Raw genomic sequence first — 16,170 nt, 5'->3', positions numbered from 1 at the left:
ACTGTATGTAGATGATTAGTAGCATTTAGAGGTAGGATATTTAGGTCTAAGCTTAAGAACATATTTTGTAAATGTAATGAGTCATTTTTCGCAGTCAGCAGATTTGTATTAAAATCTCCCAGTATAATTACATTTTTGTACAGTGGAATTAACTTGGCTAAGCAAAGTTCAATGTCCGATATGTATCTTACGTCTGGGGGTTTATAAACTACTCCGATAAGTACTTTTTGATTGTTAGCCAAAACTTCCACAAACATAAAATCACGTCGATTGGGAATTGTCTGGTCTGAAGTAGCCACTATTTTACTTTTGAGATAATTACGACAGTAAATAGCACACCCTCCCCTATACGTTTTCTTCGGTCCACACGATGTAAAGTTATGTTATTTAATTCAACAAGGCCTGAGTTTTGTGAGGGTTGTGACCAAGTCTCAGTTACACATATGCAGTGCAAGGTATTATCAGGAAAGAGGGATTGTATTTCATCAGTGTGAGCCATTAACGATTGTGCGTTAACATGACAACACTGTCGGGCTTGCCGATAGCTTTCAAGACTTTCCCTGAGAATGTTTCCCGCTGACATTGTTGAAGGGTAGGGTGAGAGGGGTGACTGGGGAGTGGGTGGGAGCGGGTCACTGACATCAAGGGCACTACAATCGGTAGAAATAACACTTGTATTGTGACTAGCCATTGTCTAGAAAATACTTCTGCTTACTCACCTTGTTTTCTTCACAAGTACTTCCAGGGGTACAATCACATTTACTCACACACATACACGCACATTTACTTAAAACTACATTACGCGTTCATGGTATCTCAGTAATGAAATGAGCCTGTATCAATGCTCACTCATGTTTTACATTAAACTAACAACTTGTACCATTGTAGTAACGAACACTTTTCGTCCATTGTCACATAGCACAACAATGCGACCGTCCTGGCTCCAGACACGATTTAAGCCAAAGTGATCACGTGCACGATTTAAGATGTTTTTCCTGGTACCCGTGAGCGATTCCGTCAGGAGAAGGTGCGTGCCTTTTAGCTGACGTTTAGCCTTCCAGATGCGGTCACGATCCTGGTACCGCAGGAACTTAATAATCAAAGGGCGTTTACCCGTAGCAACCACATCAGCCCTTGTTCGCTTCGGAACACCTAGGCCATGGCAACGGTCAGAGTCTGAGCATTTAAATGTGTTACAGACTGTAAATCTCGTGTTTGACAAAAGAGTCAAAAACTAAAGAAAAATATGCCACATCTAGTAATAATATATTTATCATTACAAATGTCCTAACAGACCCTGTTGCTTTTAAAACCAGCAACACTAATGAAAAAACAGTATTTAACCCTCGTACAGTAAAAATTAGCAATAAATACACAAAATCTAGGATACATAAACTGGAATGCAAGGGATGTGGTTCAACTTAAATTGGATGAGAGTTTTTACATTAGTATGGATCAATACAACAAGAATCCAGCGCTCAACTTAAATGAGATAAATGAGGGGAAAAAAAGAACAACATAATATGGGAAAATTTCACATCGATTATTTGTAGTAAAAAAGAACAAGACCAGGCGAAACTAAAAAACTTTGGCTGCAAAATGAATTAAAGTTTTTACATAAGAAAAAATATTTTCTAAACAATCATTTAATAGTTCATGGTGTGGGTTACTGTAGTGAACCATGGACAACGGCTGAGTGGCCTAGTAAGTGGTCCTGAGAGTCAGGATACCAGTTACTATGGAATGGGAGTGGGCACCTAGGACCTATTCTGAGTCATGGCCCTCCTTGTGCTCAGGCAGCTAGGACTATACAATTCACCGGTGGTCCATAACCCGTTACAGGAGAGATCCTCACTTGGACTATGTGCAAGTAGGGTAGCATCCTGCTTCATGAATTTACCGAGCTCAGAACATTTTAAGCAAGCCTTGGACCTATGGGAGTAACGGAGTCCCACTCCCATTTGACCGGCGAGGGACTCCTTGGAAACAACTTGGCGAACGAAATTGAATTTGATGGGGAGCTATCAAGATTAATGGGGCTTATGGAATAAAGAAAAAAAGTAGAACTGGCTGAGTCAGCAAAGAGGATGCATCTGGATGAGCTAGGAGTAAATGATATTCGGGTAAGGGGAGATAATGAGGAAGAGATAGGAAATTATAAAGTGTACTTGACAGGTGTTAGAAAGGGAAGGGCAGAGTCTGGGGTAGGGCTCTTTATTAGGAATACCATTGCACGCAACATAGTTTCTGTTAGGCATGTAAATGAGCGAATGATGTGGGTAGATTTGTCAGTTGGAGGAATTAGGACTAGGATTGTCTCCGTGTATTCACCATGTGAGGGTGCAGATGAGGATGAAATTGACAAGTTTTATGAAGCATTGAGTGACATCGTGGTCAGGGTCAACAGCAAGGATAGAATAGTGCTAATGAGCGATTTCAATGCGAGAGTTGGGAATAGAACTGAAGGATACGAAAGGGTGATTGCTAAATGTGGGAAAGATATGGAAGATAATGGGAATGGGAAGCGTTTGCTGGACTTCTGTGCTAGTATGGGTTTAGCAGTTACGAATACATTCTTCAACCATAAGGCAATTCACCGCTACACATAGGAGGCTAGGGGTACCAGATCCATAATAGACTATATCTTATCGAATTCAGGAAATCTGTTAGGAATGTACCAGTTTTCCGGGGAACAAAGTATCTCTAGGCCGAGTGTAGAGAAAGTGAAATCTGTTGCAAACGAATAAGGGTAGAAAATCTCCAGGACGATGAAATTAGACAGAAGTACATGGATATGATTAGTGAGAAGTTTCGAACAGTAGACACTAAACAGGTTCAGGATATAGAAAGTGAATGAGTGGCATACAGGGATGCTGTAGTAAAAACAGCAAGGGAATACCTAGGAACAACTGTGTGTAAAGAGAGGAAAAGGCGAACATCTTGGTGGAATGATGACGTGAGAGCGGTGTCTCCGAAGACCGTAAAAGTAGTCAGTGGGACGTAAAGCAAGTAACATTATTATTATTATTATTATTATTATTATTATTATTATTATTATTATTATTAAGTGAGAACAGCATGTAAGCGTAAAAAGAAGGCTTATCAGAAATGGCTCCAAACAAGGGCCGAGGCAGACAAGGCTTTGTATGTAGATGAAAGAAACAGAGCGAAACAAATAGTTGTTGAATCCAAAAAGAAGTCTTGGGAAGATTTTGGTAAATTATAATCATTATAAAATATCAAAGCCATTTTGACAGTGCTGATATAATTATTTTATTATTATTATTGATATATACAGTCGTATCAGCACACACGTTTTTAAAACATAACCGGTTTTCGGACACTAAGGTCCATCATCAGTGTTAATATTTAAATTTAATTTCACATAAGTGTGTCGTCAAAATGAGTTAAAAATGAGTTTAAATTTGTAGCCCTGTTGACATCAACTGTAAAATGAGAAAAAAGAAACCAAGTGTTAAAATTATGAAATCAATACATGTAAACTTACAATGTTGTTGTAAAAATTATGGACATACCATGTTAAGGCTGGCTTTCCTTCGTGCTCAGGCTGTTGGTCGAGTACTAACAAGCGTTCAGCTTTAACTACGGAACCGCACTGCAAGCACATGATGTTACGTCACCTCAAGGTTACGTAGTGAGCACCTGATGTTTACGTCAACTCAAGATTGTAAACAAGATGTTGCTTGCGGCTGTTTCATTTAAAATTTTATCTGGTTCCCTAGTCTGCGCTAAAAATATCTCAATGTTTTCACGTGTATTTAATTCAAATCCATAATTACCTTTGAAAATTAACTTCATGTCCTTTTCGATCCCTAAAAAGCTATGGTTATTGTTATAAATGTGTTCCGCAAAAGCTGAATACTTGTTGTACTTTATTGCCTTAAAATGTTCTTGATATCTTTGATTTAAGGTTCGCCCGGTTCTACCTATATAAAACTTTTTACAGTCGTTACAAGTGAGCCTGTATACTCCCGAATTAGTATATATATCTTTTTTATTGACACTGTGTGCATTATATATATGTTCTGATATTTTATTTCTGGTTCGGAAAGCTGTTTTTAGTTGAAATTTCTTAAATATATTCGCGATTTTAAAAACTTGACTTCCAAAATATGTAAATGTCACAAATTTATTATGTTCATGGATTTTCTTTCCTTTCTCATGGTTTTTCTTTTTTTCTCCATTTTCTTTCTTACGTATAATATTGTCTATCATTAACATTAACAATGCCGCATTAAAACAACTAATAACAGAAACTGAATCAGCTATCCAAAAAGTCCCTGACAATAAAAAAGAAACTGTAAGACACTTAGTAGCAAATCAAATTGAAAACATCATAAACAAACCTATTACAGAAAATAAAGAAAGTAGTACACAACAAAAAGTAATAACTAATCTAAAAACTAAAATAAAAAATAATAACTTGATTGTAACTAAAGCAGATAAGGGTAACGTCACAGTTATCATAAATAAAGACGACTACATCCAAAAAACAATTGATTTCATAGAAACAAATGGCATAAAGGAAATAAAGAAGGACCCCACCAAGAACTTAAACACAAAAATAAAAGAAACTCTAAAGGACACACAGTTCATAATAAATGAAAAAGAGAAACAAAAATTAGTCCTGATGAACCCAAGATGCCCAACTTTAAAGTCTCTCCCAAAAATTCACAAAGAGAATTACCCTGTTAGACCTATAATTAATTGTCGTAACAGTCCCACATTTCAATTATCAAAATATTTACTTAAACACTTACAAAACCACATTACACTAGAAAATAGTAATTCAATATCGAATTCTCTGGAAGCTATTTCCAAAATACAATCAACAGAAATAAACGAAGAAACTGTAATGGTATCATATGATGTGACCAACATGTATTCCAACATTCCTATTAAAGAGACCATAAACTTAATAGAAGAAAACTTAAAGAATCAAGATAGACTAAGTCACATAGAAATTAATGAAACGATAAACTTATTAACTCTAATATTAGAAAATAATTACTTTACATTCAACGGGAAGTACTACCAGCAAAACACAGGTTTACCAATGGGCAGCCCACTATCAGGTTTCTTAGCCAATATTTATTTAAATAATCTTGAGAAAACCATTTTGAACACATATCAGAAAGAAATAAAATTATGGGTCCGTTTTGTTGACGACACGGTGGTATTTTTAAATGGAGACCTCATTACTCCCGAAACATTTCTGGGTTGTTTGAATTTGCTTGACAGCAACATTAAATTCACTATGGAGAAAGAAATCGATAAAAAGTTAAATTTCTTGGACCTCACATTAACAAAAACCAACAATAGGATAGATTTCGATATTTTTAGGAAACCCACACAGGCCATCACTACCATCAATAAAGATTCCAACCACCCAGGAACCCACAAACAATCAGCTTACAACAGCTACATTAGTAGATTACTAAAACTTCCCTTGAGTAATGAAAACAAACTGAAAGAAATTAGAATAATAAAACAAATTGCTAAAGCAAATGGTTACAACCCAGAAATGATAGACAATATTATACGTAAGAAAGAAAATGGAGAAAAAAAGAAAAACCATGAGAAAGGAAAGAAAATCCATGAACATAAAAAATTTGTGACATTTACATATTTTGGAAGTCAAGTTTTTAAAATCGCGAATATATTTAAGAAATTTCAACTAAAAACAGCTTTCCGAACCAGAAATAAAATATCAGAACATATATATAATGCACACAGTGTCAATAAAAAAGATATATATACTAATTCGGGAGTATACAGGCTCACTTGTAACGACTGTAAAAAGTTTTATATAGGTAGAACCGGGCGAACCTTAAATCAAAGATATCAAGAACATTTTAAGGCAATAAAGTACAACAAGTATTCAGCTTTTGCGGAACACATTTATAACAATAACCATAGCTTTTTAGGGATCGAAAAGGACATGAAGTTAATTTTCAAAGGTAATTATGGATTTGAATTAAATACACGTGAAAACATTGAGATATTTTTAGCGCAGACTAGGGAACCAGATAAAATTTTAAATGAAACAGCCGCAAGCAACATCTTGTTTACAATCTTGAGTTGACGTAAACATCAGGTGCTCACTACGTAACCTTGAGGTGACGTAACATCATGTGCTTGCAGTGCGGTTCCGTAGTTAAAGCTGAACGCTTGTTAGTACTCGACCAACAGCCTGAGCACGAAGGAAAGCCAGCCTTAACATGGTATGTCCATAATTTTTACAACAACATTGTAAGTTTACATGTATTGATTTCATAATTTTAACACTTGGTTTCTTTTTTTCTCATTTTACAGTTGATGTCAACAGGGCTACAAATTTAAACTCATTTTTAACTCATTTTGACGACACACTTATGTGAAATTAAATTTAAATATTAACACTGATGATGGACCTTAGTGTCCGAAAACCGGTTATGTTTTAAAAACGTGTGTGCTGATACGACTGTATATATCAATAATAAAAAAAAAAAAAAAAAAAAAAAGATTTTGGTAATAACAAGGAAAGGCTAGGTCAAGCAGCAGGGAAACCTTTCTGGACAGTAATAAAGAATCTTAGGAAGGGAGGAAAAAAGGAAATGAACAGTGTTTTGAGTAATTCAGGTGAACGCATAATAGATCCCAGGGAATCACTGGAGAGGTGGAGGGAATATTTTGAACATCTTCTCAATGTAAAAGGAAATCATCCTGGTGGTGTTGCAAACAGCCAAGCTCATGGGGAGGAGGAAAATGATGTTGGTGAAATTACGCTTGAGGAAGTGGAAAGGATGGTAAATAAACTCCATTGTCATAAAGCAGCAGGAATAGATGAAATTAGACCTGAAATGGTGAAGTATAGTGTGAAGGCAGGGATGAAATGGCTTCATAGAGTAGTAAGATTAGCACGGAGTGTTCGTAAGGTACCTTCAGATTGGACAAAAGCAGTAATTGCACCTATCTCTAAGCAAGGAAACAGGAAGGATTGCAACAACTATCGAGGTATCTCATTGATTAGTATACCAGGCAAAGTATTCACTGGCATCTTGGAAGGGAGGGTGTGATCAGTCGTTGAGAGGAAGTTGGATGAAAACCAGTGTGGTTTCAGACCAGAGAGGCTGTCAGGATCAGATTTTCAGTATGCGCCAGGTAATTGAAAAATGATATGAGAGGAATAGGCATTTGTGTTTGTTTCGTAGATCTAGAGAAAGCATATGACAGGGTACCGAGGGAAAAGATGTTCGCTATACTGGGGGACTATGGAATTAAAGGTAGATTATTAAAATAAATCAAAGGCATTTATGTTGACAATTGGGCTTCAGTGAGAATTGATGGTAGAATGAGTTCTTGGTTCAGAGTACTTACAGGGGTTAGACAAGGCTGTAATTTTTCATCTTTGCTGTTCATAGTTTACATGGATCATCTGCTGAAAGGTATAAAATGACAGGGAGGGATTCAGTTAGGTGGAAATGTAATAAGCAGCCTGGCCTATGCTGACGACTTAGTCTTAATGGCAGATTGTGCCGAAAGCCTGCAGTCCAATATCTTGGAACTTGAAAATAGGTACAATTGAGTACGGTATGAAAATTAGCCTCTCGAAGACTAAATTGATGTCACTAGGTAAGAAATTCAACAGAATTGAATGTCAGATTGGTGATACAAAGCTAGAACAGGTCGATAATTTCAAGTATTTAGGTTGTGTGTTCTCCCAGGATGGGAATATAGTAAGTGAGATTGAATCAAGGTGTTGTAAAGCTAATGCAGTGAGCTCGCAGTTGCGATCAACAGTATTCTGTAAGAAGAAAGTTAGCTCCCAGATAAAACTATCTTTATATCGGTCTGTTTTCAGACCAACTTTGCTTTATGGGAGTGAAAGCTGGGTGGACTCAGGATATCTTATTCATAAGTTGGAAGTAACAGACATGAAAGTAGCAAGAATGATTGCTGGTACAAACCGGTGGGAACAATGGCAGGAGGGTGCTCAGAATGAGGAGATAAGGCTAATTTAGGAATGAACTCGATGGATGAAGCTGTATGCATAAACCGGCTTCGGTGGTGGGGTCATGTGAGGCGAATGGAGGAGGATAGGTTACCTAGGAGAATAATGGACTCTGCTATGGAGGGTAAGAGAAGTAGAGGTAGACCAAACGACGATGGTTAGACTCAGTTTCTAACGATTTAAAGATAAGAGGTATAGAACTAAATGAGGCCACACCACTAGTTGCAAATCGAGGATTGTGGCGACGTTTAGTAAATTCACAGAGGCTTGCAGACTGAAAGCTGAAAGACATAAGTCTATAATGATTATGTATGTATGTATCGTCTATATGAAACCCATTTCAAAGTCACTACGTTGTTGTCTAATATTTTTCAAGATAAAGTTTACAGCAAGTTAACCACTATACTTTCTCAAAAACAGTGCACATTAGACCATAAATTCCAAACCCTTTCCAATAAATCAAATGCAGACAACAGGCCGCCTAGAAACACGATTTTAAATAACGCACATAACCATCTTCTAGCCCAATTTCACCTGCCCTTTATCAATCTTTCCAACACTGACTTTGACAAAGAAGAAACTGCTACCCTCTCCAAGGGTCCTAAGCATAATTGGCCCAATTACAACATAGCGAATATGGCTAAACAAGTAGCAATTATCACCAAAATACCTTATGATACTCAGGACGAGGTTAGACATGAAGCTAAGAAACAATTAAACAGCATTCTCAGCGCATCGGTTCACACCATAACTACAGCGCAACACGCAAATAGAAAAAAGATTCTGCAGCATAAGAATAAGATTAAAAACACAAAAACCATCACTGCCAAAGCAGACAAAGTGAACACTAGTTATAATGGATTAAACAGATTATATAACCAAAACAAAAAACTTTTTTACAGACAGTTCTTTTACAATAATTGAAAAAGATCCAACTCAATCCATTCAAAAACAACTTAAACAGATACTAAAAAACACAATCTTTTGCTGACTGATAGTGAAAAAGACAAACTGATCAATATGAACCCTGGTCTCCCGACGGTCAAAGCCCAACCAAAAATCCATAATGAAGGAGTTCCTATACGTCCTATAGTAAATTTTAGACCGAGCCCTCTTTATAAAACAGCGCAATTTATACAACAATTCCTGAGTAAAAACTAGACAGCTTTAAATTGCAACCTCATCATACAATGCATTCATTCGATATTACCAACATGTATGTGTATATTAAACCAGAAAAAATATGACCAATCATTTTAAAAAACCTACGTACTCATAGCAAACTCAGCCAACTAGAAATAGATTTTATGACCATCCTAAAACTTCTAATCAATAGTAACTACTTCATATTCAATAAGGTAATATACAAATAAGATGGACTGGCCATGGGTTCACCAGCATCTGGCATTTCAGCCAATATATACGTAGATTTCCTTGAACATACAAAAATAGAGAAAGATAAGAGATTTAATAACATACTTTTGTGGTCCATATTTGTAGACGATACGTTTATTATCATGGACCAACATATTTCTGATGCATCTACCACCCTATCACACCTTAATAACATTGATCCAGACATCAAGTTTACAATAGAATCTGAGGTAAACAAGGCCCTTAACTTTTTAGATTTAACCATCACTCGGCTTCCGTTTTCTTTTTTAACTATAAGGTCTACAGAAAACACACACCGCTACAACCATTCAACAAGACTCCATACACCCTCCTAGCCATAAGCGGGCAACCTATAATAGTATGATACACCGTTCTTTTAGCATTCCCATGTCAAAATCAGATTTAAATAAAGAACTTAACACAATACGGAGCATTGCAGCCCACAATGGCTACAACCATAGTTTTATAGAACAAATAATTTACAAGTTTAAGCACCGACCGAAATCCAGTTTACAAAAAGAAATAACTAAATCAAAAACCTACTCGACTTTCACATTTAATCCTAACATCTATAGAATTACAAAAAATATTTAAGAAGAAAAATATCAGTATTTCTTTAGAACTAACAACAGAAATCTCGACATATTTCATAACGCTAAGCTAGTCAACGCTTCAAACCCCTTTGATAAGTCGGGCATATACAGATTTCACTGTAACAACTGTGAGAGTACATATATTGGGCAAACAGGGAGATCCTTTAAGATTAGATATAACGAACATGTCAATACCATTAAATATAGGAGATTTTTCAGCAATAGGACAACACATAAATGATTATAAACATAGTTTTCATGATATCAATCATGATATAGACGTCACTGAAATAATGGGGAGAGGTACCTTACTTGACTTAAAGAGCAATGTTTCATCTTACTAGATCAGTATTATAACCCTGACTACAATCTGAATGATTTATCCGAAAAACCTACAATATTGTTTGATACACTCATTTCAGTAATTAACAATCTGCAAATACCAATAAATCAACCAGTATACAAAATGATACGCAACATGCGTTCCTACTACCCCCACCGTAATCCACGTCCTCCCGACCAATGGCCTCAAATTACCACGATCACCCCTTCCCCTACATAACACGCTCCGCCCCTCCACTAGTGCTCGCGGTCTGTTGTCTGCCATTTCGGAAGGCAGTTCCTCTCCGGCTTTACTCTTGACAACTTGGTGCTTGAGGTGAGTTTCTACTTGCAAACGAAAGTGTTTTCCTTATCTCAGTTTCTGTTAGGCTAATACTCAATATATTCCTCCTTTTAGGTCTGTCTTGGATCGAGATATTTCTAGAATCTGAAATCCTTTGAACGTAATGTTTTCAAGAAATCCGGTTCACCAGTCTATTATTATCAAGTCTATCCATAATTAAGGACACTGCAATCAAAACATAGACTGTTACGCACATTAATATTATTCAACAGCATTGTATTTACAAAGGATTGTCATTTAACTTCACATTCTACCAAGACAGAGTGAACCCTTTTTATAGTTCGCTAGCATTCATTTTATGAGGAACTGTTTTCCACTAAAGACTTTTACTACAATGGACCTCCATACCAAACATAAAAATGTTTAATGTTTCAAAATAAAATCAGCTGAATTTATTTTAATGCATGTCAATAACTAAATTGTATAATTGCCCAAGAAACACTGAATACCCTTAATGTCAAAATCAGCTGTAATTTTTAAGAGATAGATTTTACCAAAGACTTGTACTGCAATGAATCACCATACCAATGTTCCAAATATGACATTAGGCAAATTTATATTTTAATGTATGTTAGTAACTAGAATGTATAATTGGCCCAGAAAAACTGTATGCCCTTAAGTTCTAAGCAGCTGTAAAAAAACTTTTTAAGAGATGGATTTTAGCTGAACTAGATGCTTAATCAGCATTTTGCAACAACTACAAGGACTTGACAACGTTTTAACTATTAATATCCAAAAGATTGTACAGAGTCAACAAATTATAATATATCGCATAAGAAATATGCTAGTAATTTCAATAAAAGGTTTTATGGTGTACACCTAATATACAAAATAGTTTAAGAGTATGGTTCAGTTTGTATAAACATATATTTTAAAATTATGTTAATATAGATTTGTATAAAGCCTTGTAACAATTTTCCTTTGGCTAATGATGGCAAACAAAAATGCTGAAACCGGTCCCTATGTTGAAATCTAATAAATATGTGATGTATTAATGACATCACACTGTTGTAGTATTGAATAGGTGGAAACAATTACCCTCACTCCTTAATGTAAACCAGAAGATTTAACAATCATTACACTCGGTTTCAGTTATCACCCCCATAATCCCGCATACTTGCACACTCCTGCAAGTCCCATCCTGCCCCATTTTCCCATTCCACCTCCTCCTAACAACACATCGTACGTTTCAACTGCGGGAGCACATCAGTTGAGAGCTGGACTCGACAGTCAGAAAACACAAGTAGTAATACAAACAGGCCACGTAACATAAGTTAATTTCGTTAATCAAAACTTACCTTAAATGTTTCCTGCCAGTCACCATTTTTTAATTTTAATTTGTTTTTTATTATCCACTTTACAGATTAAAAACAGATGGTTCAACTTCAATAACAACTTATATTGTCAGCCTATGACTGAACACCTGAATTAATTGTTCAGATATCAGCTAAACAGCATCAGGAGACAACAGGAAGAACACTACAGAAAGGCCTCCAGTTCAAAAACTGTTTTAACGATCCTTTTTAACTTTCATAATTTTTTTTAGGGAAAATCTTTTTAACCCTGGAGAGGGCGCATCACCGTCTTTTCGACTGGGTTCAGAGATAAATGTTTATAGTTCTTAACGTAGCGGGCCGCTAGCTTCCATCTCCTCAGTACCTTACATTGGACTTCTCCACTATCAGTGTGCATAAACAATTCACCCCTCATGCTCCTCAGTTACAGCCTAAGTGCATTGCTTAACGGAACTGGTCTAAAACTCCTGGCGTGCCCAATGACATGTGCGCGCGTATGAGTTAAGTTTTACTTTATTTTGTCAGTTAATATACCAAAAATGTCAGTTTTGTTTTATTTTCTTGTAAAATAGTGCCTTTGTATATAGTGAGGTCCAATGCATCATGCATAGAAACATTAAAAGAGAAATCGAAAGGCTTATAAAGAGCGTTACTCAGTTTCATGCACAAGCAACTGTTGGCCACTGACATAAGCTTATAAAGAGCGTTACTCAGTTTCATGCACAAGCAACTGTTGGCCACTGACATATTTTTTACTATCTTGAACATTACTCGAATTAATTCGTATATTATTTACAAGCATGTGAAAGGAAACTTTGATGTTCAAAGGTGTAATTACTTGAAACAACTAAACCAACAGCTATACGCGAGATATTTGCAAGAGCAGTATTCAAATTCTCCCAAAGGGGCTAAAAAAGGAACATTCGCTAAATATTAGGATTGTCTGAAGAAGAGCAGCCTTCTGCAGCTCCACAAGAACTAGAAGGGCAACAGAAAAGAAAAGAAAAACCAAAAAATCAAGACTAGATGCCGTGTATGCCAGCAACATGTCTGCAAAGAACACTCAGCAGTGACGTGTTCGGTGCACTACGGAAAGTTGAGAATCTAGTAATGGCGCAGAATGAACGTCAGTTGTTTAACATCCAATACCTTTGTACATTATTTACAAGTTCGTGTAAAATTATTTACTAATTCTGTAACATTAAAAATAGTTTTTGCTTAATTTGTGCTATTTCCTCATGACCCGGTCTAAAACACTGTGCACACCTCCTCACAGGTGCTACAGCAAAGTTGAGACCTTTGGCGAGAACTGCCTGTTGGGTTTCATTCTGAAGAATTCCAATTGAGGAACTTATTACATCTATAGAATCTTCGGTACATAACCTCACACCTGAAGAGGCTGAGAAAGTTAGACAAGAATGTCCCAGAGTTCTCAAGACCGCTAATCCAACTAAGTCCAACTTAAAACAAGGCGAAATCCGGGCGCTAAAAGATCTAAGGGACAATTCTGATATAATCGTCCTCCCCGCTGACAAGGGTAACGTGACAGTGGTGATGGATAAGGATGATTATGACAACAAGATCTTGTCTTTGTTAGCTGATCCTATATACAGGATTAACAGTTGTGTTCCCACAACTGGCTACTCAAATGCGACCGTCAAATTGGTCAAGCAATCTTCTATTCCAGAAGATACAGCAAAGAGTCTCCTTCCAGGGGATGCTATTCCTCCGAGACTGTATGGGCTTCCCAAAATACATAAGGAAGGTGTTCCTCTTAGGCCTATTGTTAGTACGATTGGTTCCCCAACATATGCCCTTTCTAAATATTTAGGTAGTCTACTTCAACCACACCTGGGTAACACCCTTTCTTATATTAAGGATTCCACACACTTCATTGAGAAGTTAGAAACTGTATCACTTCAACCAGGCGATATCTTGGTGAGTCTCGATGTGGTGTCTGTTTATGAGAGTACCTGTTGATGGTGTTATGTCTCTCATTAATGATATTTTTACTGAAGAGATCGCAAGGCTTTTCTATCACTGCATGACCTCTTCCTACTTTCTGTGGAATGGGAAATAATATGGACAGATGGTGTGGCCATAGGAAGTCCACTCTCTCTCCTGTTGTGGCTAATTTCTTCATGGAAAACTTTCAAGAGAAAGCTTTGTCGTCGGCACCTTGCAAACCGAAGATCTGGTGTTGATATGCAGATGATACGTTCGTCGTATGGACAGAAGGTGAAGACAATTTTGGATACTTTCTGGATCACCTTAATCGCCAGCACCCTTCCATGGAAATGGAATCTGACGGCAAAATACAATTTTTAGATGTTCTCGTCACCAAGAAAGAGGATGGATCTTTAGGACACAGCGTGTATCGTAAGCCTACACATACCAATAGATATCTCCACGCAGATTCTCACCATCACCGTGCCCAGAAACATGGTATCCTTACAACTCTGACTACCAGGGCCAGGAGGATTTGTGAAGTATCAGCTCTACAAGAGGAAATTAACACCTTGAGAACCACCTTTGAGAGCAACGGTTACAGCAGAGCTTCAATCTCAAGGGTTCTGAAATCGACACATAATCGGACGTCTGTTAAGGAAAAAGATGTAAAAGGAACTGCTTACCTACCTTACATACATAACACGACGGATCGTATTGCTAAAATCTTACGTAGGTACCATGTACGAACTGTTTTTGGAACATCAATTAAGATTAGGCAACTCCTGCGACCAACTAAGAATAGTTTGCCTAAATTGCAACAACCTGGCATCTACAGAGTTCCGTGTACTTGTGGCAAGGTTTATGTTGGGCAGACTTCAAGAACTGTGTTTACTCACATCAAAGAACTAACCAGATGTATCAGACTCAACCAACCTGATAAATCAGCTGTTGCTGATCATGCCTAACACCTGGTCATGATGTCTTGTTCCAAGAAGTGGATGTTCTTGCCTGTATAAATCAATATCGCCCAAGAATTATCAGGGAGGCGGATGAAATACGTAAACAGCCAGATAATTTCAACCGTGATACAGGTTACAACCTCAGTGAATCTTGGCTACCTATTATCAGAACCATTAGTGAGTAATGCTTTGCTGTTGCCATACGTTGTCTCTAGCATGGGGCTAAAATGGTGTCCCTTTTACATCTTAGTGCACCATTTCAAGTTCCTTGTTGCTTTCTCCTAGCAACCTTTAATACGTCGTTTCATTTCTCTGTTGTCTCCTGATGAAGAAAGGCAAGGTTCCTTTTGAAACGCGTAGTGTGTGTTTACAATTAATTACACGGCATAAGCCCAAAATATACCTCATGAACAGTTACACGAGCCGTGAAAGTCTAAATGATAATAAAAAAGGTATTGTTGAAATAAAGTATCGGATTGGTAAGGGTTTGAAATTTTTCTGCCACGGGGGCAGTGCTCGGCTTGACTGCAGCTCAAGTAGCGCATAACTTGCCTTAAGATGTTCGTAAGTTATTCATTTCATTATAGGTCCGTATTGCTGGTATCTTCTTCCTCTTCCTAGCGTTTTCCTGCTGGTGCATGGTCTGCTGTTCTTATCTTGGATCTCCATTTTGCATGGTCTTGGGCGTCACGTGGTCCTAAGTACAGAGTCCTCATATCAGCATTCACTGTGTCATGCCAGCACTGCTTTGGACATCCACATGGTCGATGCCCATTAATTCAAAGATGTGGGTGAAATTGGCAACTGTACCAGGTGCAGCACGTAGGATGTGACCATACCATTGGAGACTTTTTTCCAATGCCTTCTTACCGATGGGTGCAATGCCCATTTGCTGGCGGATGGTGTCATTTTTGACATGATGCACAAGTGTGATGCCCATCGACCGTATTGCTGGTTTAACAGTTACAATTTGAAATTGACATTTTTCACCTAATCAATACTTAATATCTTTGAATGTATGTATTCACATTAAAAATATATTAATAAAGTACCAGTTTCAATCTCCTATACATCTTCAGATGAAGAACATTAACAAGAACATTAAAAAGATAAAACAACATATACATAAATTTAATACATTACTTATTCTAAGATGGCGTATGATTTTTGTTATTAATGAAAAAATTTGCATAATGACATATTAAAAATAGTGCATAATGACATATTAAAAATAGTAACATTTCATTTCTATAATTCCCTTCACTTGTATTTTAAAACT

This window comes from Anabrus simplex, chromosome 9 (assembly GCF_040414725.1).
Source record: "Anabrus simplex isolate iqAnaSimp1 chromosome 9, ASM4041472v1, whole genome shotgun sequence".
Classification (NCBI taxonomy): domain Eukaryota; kingdom Metazoa; phylum Arthropoda; class Insecta; order Orthoptera; family Tettigoniidae; genus Anabrus; species Anabrus simplex.
The sequence above is the reverse complement of the archived record's forward strand: the minus strand, read 5'-3'. Positions refer to the sequence as shown.